General features: G+C 38.8%; 1 non-coding gene across 1 annotated transcript; it reads right to left on the bottom strand.

The window, feature by feature from the left end:
* Window positions 1–354: 354 nt before the first annotated feature.
* Window positions 355–461, bottom strand: LOC128592913 (U6 spliceosomal RNA). The gene has a single exon (XR_008382123.1). It is a non-coding gene; the product is annotated as a U6 spliceosomal RNA (small nuclear RNA).
* Between the last annotated feature and the right edge of the window lie 14,081 nt (window positions 462–14,542).

Here is a 14,542-nt window from a genome sequence, read left to right on the forward strand (position 1 = left end):
TATGAATTATTATATACAACACAGTGACTGCATTTTTTTTTTTAGAACTGAAACGTACTTAAAGATAACTTCTTGGCTTGGTGCCTATAGCTAAAGCGGCTAGGGCGCCAGCCACATACACTGGAGCTGGCAGGTTCGAATCCAGTCCGGGCCCACCAGACAACAATGACAACTACAACCAAAAAATAGCTGGGCATTATGGTGGGCACCTGTAGTCCTAGTTACTTGGGAGGCCAAGGCAAGAGAATCACTTAAGCCCAAGAGTTTGAGGTTGCTGTGAGCTGTGACACCATAGCACGCTACCCAGGGCGACAGCTTGAGACTCTGTCTAAATAAATAAATAAAACTTCTTACTCCCATCTTTTGCACTCCTCCAAATTGCGTGTCATTCTTGCACAGGGGCCTTGCTAATCTTCTCTGTATTGTTCCAATTTTAGTATATGTGATGTTGAAGTGAGCACTGCACTCCTCCAAATTAAAGGGTTGAAATACTTAGATTTCATAACTGAAAAAAAACAATCTCCCCAGACTATGCTAGGCTTTGCATAGCAGCTCTAGCCAGAAAAGAAGATTTTATATTTGTTAATGGACCCTTATTCTAAAAACACTGAAAGACTGTTCAATCATAGAGGTGCGTAGCTGGTCCCACACTTCTAATTCATAACCAACTGTTATTTCATAGTTTATACTGAAGAGTTAATTCATGCTCATTTTGTTCCTTTAAAAAATACTCTTTGGAAACAATTATTACTATTGTAAATATACACTCTATTTATATCTCTTCCTGTAAAAATAAAGGTATAATCATGATTATCTCTATTTCTTTGCTAAATTCAACTACCAATATACATTTATCAATCTGATCGCTTTACGAGCTAACTCATGACCTTACAGTATTCTACATACTATCCAGTGTCAATTTTCAGCATATAGAAGTAGGAGTAAGTCTTAAAAGTAAAAAGAATATTATAGGAAACATTTCAATCTAGTCTTTAATGTGTTCATTACAAATGAAAACTAAAGTACTAGAATTTACTTCCAAAACTAAAGTGAAGGTAAACTCCCAAGATTTTATGGATTTAAGAAAGGTAAACCTCTATAAAGCTTACTTCTGTATGTAAGTTATGAATGTACTCAATGATTTCCTATCAAGACTCAAAATTGGGAGTGCAAGGAAGAAAATAAAGCCATTTTTTATTTGCTCTTTCCCAATTCATCAGAAATATCTATTGTGTGCCCGGAGGGCATAGAGCACTATCCATAGTAAAAACCCTTTCTACAACACTAAGCTACTTCAAACATTGGCAGACTGCCTCAACCAGATTTAAACTACCCGTGAAATAGAAACTAAGCCATGTATTCTAAATGCATATATTCAAAGCTATCATTTTAAAAATAAATTGGAAAGTAGTAAAACCTTAAAGATACAGTCTGTTACCATGCTATTATAAACATTGTGTGTGTATATGTGTTTGTATGAGAGAGAGCAGAAATAATCAAAATTTAAATAAGATGGTAAAAAATCAGGAAATGTAGATTTTACCACTGTCCCAAGCTACAACTATAAACAGATTCATTAATATGGTAATTGCCTAGGTTCTGACAAAACCAACCAACCATCAAAAAAATACCCACACAAATATCCACTAAAAGCTATATTAGAGTATGTGGCAATAATTAATATATTTCTATGGAAATTGTCTCATGCCTTATGTGACTAATAGATACCACTGGGAGGAAAAGAAAACACTGAAAGTAAAACAATCTTCAGCCTTGGTTTCAGCTATCTCTTAAATCAGCATTAGGTTCTTAATATTAGATACAACAGTTTTGGCTTGTCAGATCAGTAGGTCATGTTTTTCCACTGGCCAAAGGCAGCTGAAGAAACAATCGCTTGAACAAACTAAATGCTGTGACATGAAGCATCTGACTTCCAAGTCTGAGTTAAAAATAATCAGTGAACATCTAACTGGGCAAAAGGAATGGCTTCCATCATCTAAACTGGCTCATTTCCCCCAGCCTCCAAAATGAACAGTAGTTATAATAGCAAAAGAAAGAAAAAAGTTTTTTTTTTTTTTTTGATTCTTTAGAGTCGACTGTGAAAGAGGTTGGCAATATATTAATAGCAGCAGTGGACAAGGAAGATCAAAATAGTGGCTGAAAGAATCTTGCTTGATGTTTGTTCATCTTTTTCTGTATTATCCAGAAAACTGCAACTGGCTTATTTGGAAATTTCAGGTATATGTCTTATCTCCTTAGATCCTTCACAAATTTAGAATTCAGTCTACCTAAGGGCTCTATAACCATATATGAAAGCTTTCTTTATCTAGCTGGGTGGCAGCCAAAACGGACTCCAAGTAATTAAGGATGTCAGAACTCAAAGCTTCCTGCAGACTTGGCATCAACTCCTCTCCTTTTATGTTCATTCCATTTCCCTCCAGTGTTCCAAGGTCCACTTTTGTCCCAGGAATGGCCTCAAGGTAGTCTGGGAAATGGTTCTGTTGTGGTGGCAGGATGCTTTGGTTAACAGTATCACCTGTGTCTATTTCATTAATGCTGTTGAGGAAATCATCTGGAGTTTGAGGGACACTGTAGCTGTTCATCCTTAGTACATTTGTCTCGAGAGTGATAGGTGCCACTTAGTACATTTGTCTCGAGAGTGATAGGTGCCACTTAGTACATTTGTCTCGAGAGTGATAGGTGCCACCTTAAGAAAAGGATCTGAGCTACTACCCTGTTTCCCCAAAAATAAGACATCCTCCGAAAATAAGACCTACCTACAGGAAAGATATGACGTCCTCTGAAAATAAGACCCAGCGCATCTTTGGGAGCACACCTTAAAATAAGACACTGTCTTATTTTCGGGGAAACAGGGTAGTTATCATTTTTCCCAATTCCTGAGACATCTTGGGATAAGACAATGGATTTTGAGTCCCATCTTCTTGCTCCAGCGTTGGCACTGGCTACGGAAAGCTAATTCCTGACATTTTGGAGAATTTGCTGTGCTAGGATTGATATGCTGCATTGCCTGCCAAAGCAGTTCTTGTCACAGTCTCTCTTTCTCCATCTGCAGTTGTTGCAGCCACATCTGCTGCTGCTGGTTGGAGTTGCTGCCACCTGTAATGCCTCCCTGTGGGCTCTGGGGAGCCAGGGGAGGTGGCTGTTTAAGTGGAGCACTCTGACTGATTCTCCGGTTCATGGCATTACCAAAACGAGGGTCAAGCTTTGAGTCTAGTCAAGGGGTGGTCTTGTTCTTATTGTTTATATAGTAAATTTTTCCCTCCTAAGTCATGGCTTGCTCCCATTTGTCAAGAAGAGGACCTGGCTCTGCGCCCATAGGATAGTGATTACGGCGCCAGCCATATACACCAAGCTGGAAGTTTCAAAACCTGGCCTGGGCCAGCTAAACAATGACAGCTGTAGCAACAACAACAACAACAATATAGCTGGGCATTGTGGCAGACTTCTATAGTTCCAGCTGCTTGGGAGGCTGAGGCAAGAGAATCGCTTAAACCCAAGAGTTTGAGGTTGCTGTGAGCTATGACACCAGGGCCTCCACCGAGAGTGACATAGTGAGACTCTGCTTAAAACAAAAAAAAAAAAGGAAGAGGACCTGAGGCTGACTTTGTCGTATTCTGCTGCATTGGTGGGCTGGTGGGGGCTGTAACATTCATCTGAGAGAGCATGGCCTTCCTGGAGTCCTGCCAGGTTGTCTGATCGATGTGATTTAATAATTATCTCTGACCAGAAGATGTCTTTGTTATCTCCCAGCCTGCTGGCACAGGTACCTCATCAGATATCTCAACAGAAGACTACTGAAGATGTTGAGCTGTGGATGTGGCTGCTGAGCGCTAGTTTTCTTTTTTTGTTGTGTCTTTGTTTGGTTTTGGTATCCAGGTGATATAGGCCTCATAGAATGAGTTTGAGAGTATTCCTTTCTCCTTGATTTTTTGAAATAGTTTGTAGGATTGGTATTAATTCTTCTTTGAATACTTGGGAGAATTTAACAGTGAAACCATCAGATCCTGGATTTTTCTTTGATGGGAGACTTAATTATTGTCTCTATCTTTTTTTCTTTTTTGAGACAGGGTCTCATAATGTCACCCTCAGTAGAGTGCTGTGGTGTCACAGCTCACAACAACCTCAAACTCTTGGGCTTAAGTGATTCTCTTGCCTCAGCCTCCTGAGTAGCTGGGACTACAGACCCCCACCACAATGCCTGGCTGTTTTTTTGTTGCAGTTGTCATTGTTTAGCTGGCTCAGGCAGGGTTTGAACCTGCCAGCCTCAGTGTATGTGGCCGGTGCCTTACCCACCAAGCTACAGGCACCGCCAGTTTCTATCTTGTTATTTGTTTATCTTTTCAGGCTTTGAATTTTTCTGGCTAAGTCTTGGTAGGTTGTGTCCATGAATTTATTCATTTCTTCTGGGTTTTCCAGTTTAGTAGCATATACCTTGTAGTTGGTCATAGTAATCTCCAGGGATCTTTGGGTTTCTTCATCATCAGCTGTATTGTCTTCTTTTCATCTCTGATTTTTTATTTGTATCTTCTTAGTTAGCCTGGCTAAAGGTTCATCAACTTTGTTTATCTTTTCAGAAAACCAATGTTTCATTTTGTTAACCTTTTGTATTTTTTTCATTTCAGTTTCATTTATTTCTGCTATGTTAGTAGAAGTATTAGTAGAAGAAATAATAAAGATTTATTATTTCTTTACTAATTTATTATTATTTCTTATTTCTTCTAATTTAGCGTTTGCTCTTGTTTTTGTAGTTCTTTATGATGCCTTATTAGGTTGTTTATTTGAAACTTTTCTACTTTTTTGATGTAGGCATTTATTGGTGTAAACTTCTTTTCTTAGCTATACCCCATTGGTTTTGATATGTTGTGTTTTCATTTTCGTTTGTTTCGAGAAATTTTAAAATTTCCTTCTTAATCTCTTCATTGAATCACTGGTCATTTAGGAGCATATTGTTTTATTTTCATGTGTTTGTGTATTTTCCAATATTCCTATTGCTATTGATTTCTAGTTTTATTCCATTGTTTTCATAGAAAATACTTGGTATGATTTTAATTTTTTTGAAATTTTTTAAGATTTTTTTTTTTTGTGCCTTAACATTTGGTCTATCCTTGAGGATGATCTTTGAGTTGAGGAGAAGACCATGTATTCTGTAGCTGTTGGATGAAATGGTCTATGAATCTCCATTAGGTCCATTTATCTATAGTGCAGATTAAGTCCAATATTTTTTGATGATTTTCTGTCTGCATTTTATCTTAGCCAAAAGGCTGAGAAACAATGATGATGATTTTCTGCCTGGATGATCTGTCCAGTGCTGAAAGTATAGTGTTGAAATCTCTGATAGCTATTGTATTAGGATCTATCTTTCTTTGTAGCCCTAATAATATGTGCTTTATATATCTGGGTGCTCCAGTGTTGAGTACATATATATTTAGAGTTGTTATAGTCTTTTGCTGAATTGACCCCTTTGCAATTATATAATGATCTTCTTTGTCTCTTTTTTCTAGTTTTTGTCTTGAAATCTGTTTTATCGAATAGAAATATAGATATTCCTGCTCTTTTTGGATTTCCATTTGCATGGAATATCTTTTTCCATCCTTTTATTTTCAGTCTATTTGTGTCTTTTTAGGTGAAATGGTGTTTTTTTTTTTTTTAAATCTATTCACCTGTCTGTGTCTTTTGATTGAACAGCATAGTCCATGTATATTCAATGTTATTATTTATAGGTAAAGACTTACTTCTGCCATTTTGTTTGATTTCTCATCATTTTGTAATCCTTCCTTCCATACATTTTTCCATAGTTAAAAGTGATTTTCTCTGGTAGTGTGTTTTAATTTCTTGTTTTTTTTTTTTTTTTTTTTGTGTGTGTGTGTATCAGTTGTAGGTTTTCAGAATATTTTCTGTTTTTATTTCTTTGAATAAGTGTTCTATCCCTTAGTTTTGCTCAACTCCTTGTTGAACACCAATAATTCTCAGATTTGGTCTTTGGAAGGAATTTTCTATGTTTTGAAGATATTCTTTTTTCTTTTTCCTCCTGAGTGTCTCATTTCAAATAGCCTGTCTTATAGCTCACCCTGATCTTCTCCTCTGTTTGGTTCATGCTCAGGTTGAGAGCTTTTAATGAATTTTTCAGTTCAGCTTGTTTTTCTCAGTTCCAAGATTTCTGTTTGAGTTTTAAAAATTGTTTCAATCTCTTTGTTAAATTTTTCACATTATCTTGGAAATCACGAAGTTTCATTAAGCCTGCTATTTTAAATTCTTGGTCAGGAAGTTGAGATCTTGCCATCTTGTTAGGGTCACTGGTTCCTAGCATTGTCCTTTTAGGGGAGATTGTGGTTCCCTGCTTGTTTTTTTTTATTGTTGGGGATTCATTGAGGGTACAATAAGCCAGGTTACACTGATTGCAATTGTTAGGTAAAGTCCCTCTTGCTATCATGTCTTGACCCCATAAAGTGTGACACACACCAAGGCCCCACCACCCTCCCTCCTTCCCTCTTTCTGCTTCCTCCCCCATAACCATAATTGTCATTAATTGTCCTCATATCAAAATTGAGTATATAGGATTCATGCTTCTCCATTCTTGTGATGCTTTACTAATGTCTTCCACGTCCATCCAGGTTAATACGAAGGATGTAAAGTCTCCATTTTTTTTAATGGCTGAATAGTATTCCAAGGTATACATATACTACAGCTTGTTAATCCATTCCTGGGTTGGTGGGCATTTAGGCTGTTTCCACATTTTGGCAATTGTAAATTGAGCTGCAATAAACAGTCTAGTACAAGTGTCCTTATGATAAAAGGATTTTTTTCCTTCTGAGTAGATGCCCAGTAATGGTATTGCAGGATCAAATGGGAGGTCTAGCTTGAGTGCTTTGAGGTTTCTCCATACTTCCTTCCAGAAAGGTTGTACTAGTTTGCAGTCCCACCAGCAGTGTAAAAGTGTTCCCTTCTCTCCACATCCATGCCAGCATCTGCAGTTTTGAGATTTTGTGATGTGGGCCATTCTCACTGGGGTTAGATGATATCTCAGGGTTGTTTTGATTTGCATTTCTCTAATATATAGAGATGATGAACATTTTTTCATGTGTTTGTTAGCCATTCGTCTGTCGTCTTTAGAGAAAGTTCTATTCATGTCTCTTGCCCATTGATATATGGGATTGTTGGCTTTTTTCATGTGGATTAATTTGAGTTCTATAGATCCTAGTTATCAAGCTTTTGTCTGATTGAAAATATGCAAATATCCTTTCCCATTGTGTAGGTTGTCTCTTTGCTTTGGTTATTGTCTCCTTAGCTGTACAGAAGCTTTTCAGTTTAATGAAGTCCCATTTGTTTATTTTTGTTGTTGTTGCAATTGCCATGGCAGTCTTCTTCATGAAGTCTTTCCCTAGGCCAATATCTTCCAGTGTTTTTCCTATGCTTTCTTGGAGGATTTTTATTGTTTCATGCCTTAAGTTTAAGTCCTTTATCCATCTTGAATCAATTTTTGTGAGTGGGGAAAGGTGTGGGTCCAGTTTCAGTCTTTTACATGTAGACATCCAGTTCTCCCAACACCATTTATTGAATAGGGAGTCTTTCCCCCAAGGTATGTTCTTGTTTGGTTTATCAAAGATTAGGTGGTTGTAAAATGTTAGTTTCATTTCTTGGTTTTCAATTCGATTCCAAGTGTCTATGTTTCTGTTTTTGTGCCAGTACCATGCTATCTTGAGCACTATGTCTTTGTAGTACAGACTAAAATCTGGTATGCTGATGCCCCCAGCTTTATTTTTGTTACAGAGAACTGCCTTAGCTATACGGGGTTTTTTCTGGTTCCATACAAAACGCAGAATCATTTTTTCCAAATCTTGAAAGTACGATGTTGGTATTTTGGTAGGAATGGCATTGAATAGGTAGATTGCTTTGGGAGTATAGACATTTTAACAATGTTGATTCTTCCCATCCATGAGCATGGTATGTTCTTCCATTTGTTAATATCCTGTGCTATTTCCTTTCTGAGGATTTCATAGTTTTCTTTATAGAGGTCCTTCACCTCCTTCGTTAGGTATATTCCTAGGTATTTCATTTTCTTTGAAACTATGGTGAAGGGAGTTGTGTCCTTAATTAGCTTCTCATCTTGACTGTTATTGGTGTACACAAAGGCTACTGACTTGTGGACATTGATTTTATATCCTGAAACATTACTGTATTTTTTGATGACTTCTAGGAGTCTTGTGGTTGAGTCTTTGGGGTTCTCTAAGTATAAGATCATGTTGTCAGCAAAGAGGGAGAGTTTGACCTCCTCTGCTCCCATTTGGATTCCCTTTATTTCCTTGTCTTGCCTAATTGTATTGGCTAGAACTTCCAGCACTACGTTGAATAGTAAAGGTGACAGAGGACAACCTTGTCTGGTTCCAGTTCTAAGAGGAAAACCTTTCAGTTTTACCCCATTCAGTAAAATATTGACTGTGGGTTTGTTATAGATAGCTTCAATCAGTTTTAGAAATGTGCCACCTATGCCTATACTCTTCAGTGTTCTAATTAGAAAAGGATGCTGGATTTTATCAAATGCTTTTTCTGCATCTATTGAGAGGATCATGTGATCTTTATTTTTGCCTCTGTTAATATGGTGGATAACGTTTATGGACTTGCGTATGTTAAACCAGCCTTCATCCCTGGGATGAAGCCTACTTGATCATGATGAATGACTTTTTTGATGATAAGCTGTAATCTATTGGCTAGGATTTTGTTGAGAATTTTTGCATCTATATTCATGAGTGAGATTGGTCTGAAATTCTCCTTTTTGTTTGGGTCTTTTCCTGGTTTTCGTATCAGGGTGATGTTAGCTTCATAGAATGTGTTGGGGAAGATTCCTTCTTCCTCAATTTTTTGGAATAATTTCTGCAGTACAGGAATAAGCTCTTCCTTGAAGTTTTGATAGAATTCTGGAGTGAAGCCATCTGGACCAGGGCATTTTTTGGTTGGAAGATTTTTTATTGTTTCTTTGATCTCAGTGCTTGAAATTGGTCTGCTCAGGAGCTCTATTTCTTCCTGGCTGAGTCTAGGGAGAGGGTGTGATTCAAATATTGATCCATTTCTTTCACATTGTCAAATTTCTGGGCATAGAGTTTCTGGTAGTATTCAGAGATGATCTCTTGTATCTCTGTGGGATCAGTTGTTATTTCCCCTTTATCATTTCTGATTGAGATTACTAGAGTTTTTACTTTTCTATTCCTCGTTAGTCTGGCCAATGGTTTATCTATTTTATTTATTTTTTCAAAAAACCAACTCCTTGTTTCATTAATTTTCTGAATGATTCTTTTGTTTTCAATTTCATTGATCTCTGATTTGATTTTGGATATTTCTTTTCTTCTACTGAGTTTAGGCTTAGATTGTTCTTCTTTTTCCAATTCCATCAGATCTCTTGTGAGATTGTTGATGTGCTCTCTTTCTGTTTTTCGAATGTAGGCATCTAAAGCGATGAATTTTCCTCTCAAAACTGCTTTTGCAGTATCCCGCAGGTTTTGGTAGCTTGTGTCTTCATTGTTGTTATGCTCAAGGAAGTTAATGATTTCCTGTTTTATTTCTTCCTTCACCCATCTGTTATTCAACAGAAGATTGTTTAATTTCCATGCCTTTGGGTGGGATCGAGCATTTTTGTTAGAGCTGAGTTCCACCTTTAGTGCCTTATGGTCTGAGAAGATACAAGGTAAAATTTCAATTCTTTTGATTCTGTTAATATTTGTTTTGTGTCCCAGGATATGATCAATTTTGGAGAATGTTCCATGGGGTGATGAGAAGAATATATATTCTTTATCTTTGGGATGGAGTGTTCTATATGCGTCTATCAAGCACATTTGTTCTAGGGTCTCATTTAAATCTCTTATATCCTTGTTTAATTTCTGTTTAGAGGATCTGTCCAGCTCTGTAAGGGGAGTGTTAAGGTCCCCTGTTATGATGGTATTATCAGATATCATATTGCTCAGACTGAGTAAGGTCTGTTTCAAGAATCTGGGAGCATTTAAATTGGGTGCATAAATATTTAGAATTGAAATGTCTTCTTGTTGTATTTTTCCCTTGACCAATATAAAGTGACCATCTTTGTCTTTTTTGACTTTAGTTGCTTTAAATCCACATGTATCTGAAAATAAGATTGCAACTCCTCTTTTCTTCTGAATTCCATTTGCCTGAAAAATTGTTTTCCAACCCTTGACTCGGAGCTTTAATTTGTCTTTTGAAGCCAGGTGTGTTTCTTGCAGACAGCAAATGGATGGCTTGTGTTTTTTAATCCAGTCAACCAATATATGTCTCTTCAGTGGGGAATTCAAGCCATTAACATTTATTGAGATAATTGATAAGTGTGGTAGTATTCTATTCGTCTTATTTTGTGAGAGTCCGTTGCTTAGTTTTATCTTTTGCATCAGTGTGGAAGTTAGGTTCTGTCCTTTAATTTCTGAGTTCTTACTTTGCTGCTGATCCATTGTGGTGGTCAGTGTGCAGAACAGGTTGAAGTATTTCCTGTAGAGCTGGTCTTGTTGTGGCGAATTTCCTCAATGTTTGTATATCCGTAAATGATTTGATTTCTCCGTCAATTTTGAAGCTTAGCTTAGCAGGGTACAGAATTCTGGGCTGGAAATTGTTCTGTTTAAGTAGATTTAAGGTAGATGACCTTTGTCTTCTTGCTTGGAAAGTTTCATTAGAGAAGTCTGTGGTCACTGTGATGGATTTGCCCCTGTAGGTCAACTGGCGCTTTCTCCTGGCAGCTTGCAGAATCTTTTCTTTTGTCTTGACTTTGGACAGGTTCATCACAATGTGTCTTGGAGAAGCTCGGTTACAGTTGAGGCGATCTGGGGTCCGATATCCCTCTGAAAGCAGTGTGTCAGAATCTTTGGTGATATTTGGGAAATTTTCTTTTATAATATTCTCTAGTATGGCTTCCATTCCTCTGGGGCATTCTTCTTCCCCTTCTGGAATTCCTATAACTCGTATGTTGGAACGCTTCATAAAGTCCCATAATTCTGACAGTGAACGTTCTGCTTTCTCTCTCTTCTTTTCTGCCTCTTTTACTATCTGAGTTATCTCAAAAACTTTGTCTTCTACCTCTGAAATTCTTTCTTCTGCATGGTCTAACCTGTTGCTGATACTTTCCATTGCATCTTTAAGTTCCCTAATTGACTGTTTCAGTTCCTTCAGGTCTGCTATATCCTTTTTATATTCTTCATATCGTTCATCTCTTATTTGATTCTGTTTTTGGATTTCCTTTCGGTTATTTTCTACTTTATTAGCAGTTTCCTTCATTGTTTCCATCATTTCTTTCATTGTTTTCAACATGTGTATTCTAAATTCCCTTTCTGTCATTCCTAACATTTCTTTGTAGGTGAAATCCTCTGCAGTAGCTACCTCATGGTCCCTTGGCGGGGTTGTTCTGGACTGGTTCTTCATGTTGCCTGGAGTTTTCTGCTGATTCTTCCTCATGAGTGATTTCTTTTATCTGTTTCCTTGCCCTAATTTTCCTTTCACTTCCTCTTGCTCTTTAAGTTCTCGTGCCTGTGGACTAAGGGTTACAGGACCAGAAGGGTGAGAAGGTTGAAGAGCAAAAAAGGGATGAAAGAAAGGAGGACCGAGTGATAAGAAAAAAAAAGAAAAATAGAGAAAGGAGAGGGGGTGGGTAAAAGGAATATTGACAAAAAGAAGAGAGGCACAGAAAGAGGGAGACAGAGCAATATAGGTGTACAGTAGGGTACTTTGATACAACCTTAAAAAACAACCACCTTCTGGGGGTGCTCAGTTGGGTGGTTCCCTTGAGGTCAGCAGCTCTTTGCTAACCTGATCAGACACAGTACCCCACCTCCACCAAGTAGAGAGGAAAGGCAAAAATGCTATAAATCAAACCAAAACAAGCAAACAGAAAACTTTACGGGATAAAATTTGGTAGAAAACCAAATATAGCGGTAGAAACACTAACAAAAATGAAGTTCTAATTATTGAAATAGGCAGCAATGGGAAATTATAATTAAACTAGAAAAATTGAGAAAGAAAAAGGATCTGTATGGAAAAGATTGAACTTAAAAAACAAAAGAACATCAACAGCATCAAAATAAACAAACAAACAAACAAAAAAAAAACAACCAAACCAAAAAAAAAACCACACAACCAAAAACAAAGCAGTATGTATATGTTATTGAATATTGTCTGGGCAACACGTGGTCTTCTGGGGTATGAGATGTTAATCACAGTTCTGATACGACTGGAGGCTGCTAGTTTCTCAAACCCCAGCATGTAGACACCCTAAATCTCTCTTCAGCCCACTTAAAAGGCACTTTGAACTTGTTCACTTGCTGAGCAGAAGCTTTCCCGGGGAAGTGCTTGTCGCTGGAATCACTGTTGAAGTGGCTATCCACTTACCCTGTGTGTCAAAACTGGTCTCCCTCTGCCCCCGAGGGTTAGGGCTGCAAGGCGGCTGAGACCCCGCCCTTAGGCTACTTGGTCGCTGGGTTACCAGCTCCCACCCAATTCTAGCTCTGCGACCCTGAGGGCGGAGCTTGCTGGGGTAGATCGCTCCCAATGGCTGCCTGTGACCCAGAGCCAAACACTATTAGCTTCATCTGGCTCAGCGGCTCAGACTGGGGCCCTAGACAAAGGCCAAAGTTCTCCGCACTCCTTCTCAGGCTCTCCCCAAGGCAGTTCAGCTGAGTGCCAAGTCCAAAGACACCAAAACGGTTCACAGGTAAGGCCTTTCTGGTTTGCAGTCTCAATGCTACTGAACTTACAGTTGTGGGCGAGTTTAGACGGATTGAACACACGCGACCACTTGCCGGTTTTCCACTGTTTTAGTCCTCCTCTTGGGGTCCAGAAGTCTCTCGCTGATTCCCTGTATCCTCTCAGGGGTGATGATAGGCAGATCCCACCAGCCAGAGATGCCTGGAGTCCTATCTCCCCAGACTCACAGTGCCCAGATGCAAGGAAGCTGTTACTCGGCTGCCATCTTGCTCCGCCTCTCCGATTCCCTGCTTGTTGATGTTTCTTGTAGATGTGCATCTGTGTCTTTGCATTGAAGGTTTAATTTTCCCAGTCCTCTATCTGGCTTGCCTTGGTTTTTATTTGATATGACTTGCTTAGAAATTCTTTGTAATTTACCTGTTGATTTTCTTTCCTTTTTCCCCACTAAGCGGCTACCTCTTTTTTAGCACCAAATAGTGCCTTGAAGCTGAGGTTTACATTGGTCCTAGCAAAATTGGAGCACTGCCTGTCCCAAATGGGGGCTATTCCAAGAGGAATATCTTGATAGAGTGGGAAGGCTGGCTAAGGGTTTGTGCCCTGGGGGATTATGGAATGTACCTTCTATAGTGTTGCTGAATAGCCCCTCTAATTTGGTGTCTCCTTTGGCTGAGTTACAGAGCAGCGCTTCCAGGGCTGCCTCTTCTTTATCTCTCTTTGTCCTCAGGATGTTTCTTTCTTTAGATACTTACCATACTTCCCATGGGTTGTGGCAGAGACAGGCCTCTGCCCAGGGAACTGAAGAAGATAGGGAAACTGGTTGTCTATTTTGATCTTACTTTTTCCAGTATAGACACTGTGAGTTGGGGGAAATTTTTCACATGAGGGGGCATTGCAGCTATGAAAATATGATTCTCTTACGTTCTGCCCAGATTTTTTTTCGCTTGTCAGTGGTCCTGAAAAGTGATACATTCTCGTGTTTGAGTTTGGGACATTGCTGGTGATAATCTTGGCTCTGTATATTTGTTTTTTGGTTTTTTCTCTGTATGTATCTGGGGGAGGGAATGAAATCAGTTTGCTTCTATGCTGCCATATTGGGACTGCAAGTCTCCATTTCATGTACTTAGTTTCTTTCTTTCTTTTTTTATTTTATTTTTTTGAGACAGAGTCTGAAGCTGTTGCCCTGGGTAGAGTACCGTGGCGTCACAGCTCACAGCAACCTCAAAAATTTGGGCTTAAGCGATTCTCTTGCCTCAGCCTCCCAAGAGGCTGGGACTACAGGTGCCTGCCACAATGCCCAGCTCTTTTTGGGTTGTAGATGTCATTGTTGTTTGGCAGGTCCGGGCTGGATTCGAACCTGCCAGCTCCGGTGTATGTGTCTGGTACCCTAGCCGCTTGAGCTACAGGTGCCAAGCCCATTTCATATACTTTGATGCATGTGGCATTTGCTCACAGGTTTCTGAGATGCTGTTTTGTTTAATTTTTATTCTGTTTGTTTTTCAGACAGAATAATTTCTATTGATCTATTTTCACTTTCAATGATTCTCTCTTCTGTTATCTTAACTTAGCCATTGACACCTTCTAGTGAAATTTTCATTTTAGTTATTGTGTTTTTTTTTTTTTTGTAGAGACAGAGTCTCACTTTATGGCCCTCAGTAGAGTGCCATGGCCTCACACAGCTCACACCAACCTCCAACTCCTGGGCTTAAGCGATTCTTTTGCCTCAGCCTCCCGAGTAGCTGGGACTACAGGCACCCGCCACAATGCCCAGCTATTTTTTGGTTGCAGTTTGGCTGGGGCCGGGTTTGAACCTGTCACTCTCGGTATATGGGGCTGG

This window comes from Nycticebus coucang, chromosome 8, assembly GCF_027406575.1.
Source record: "Nycticebus coucang isolate mNycCou1 chromosome 8, mNycCou1.pri, whole genome shotgun sequence".
Classification (NCBI taxonomy): Eukaryota; Metazoa; Chordata; class Mammalia; order Primates; family Lorisidae; genus Nycticebus; species Nycticebus coucang.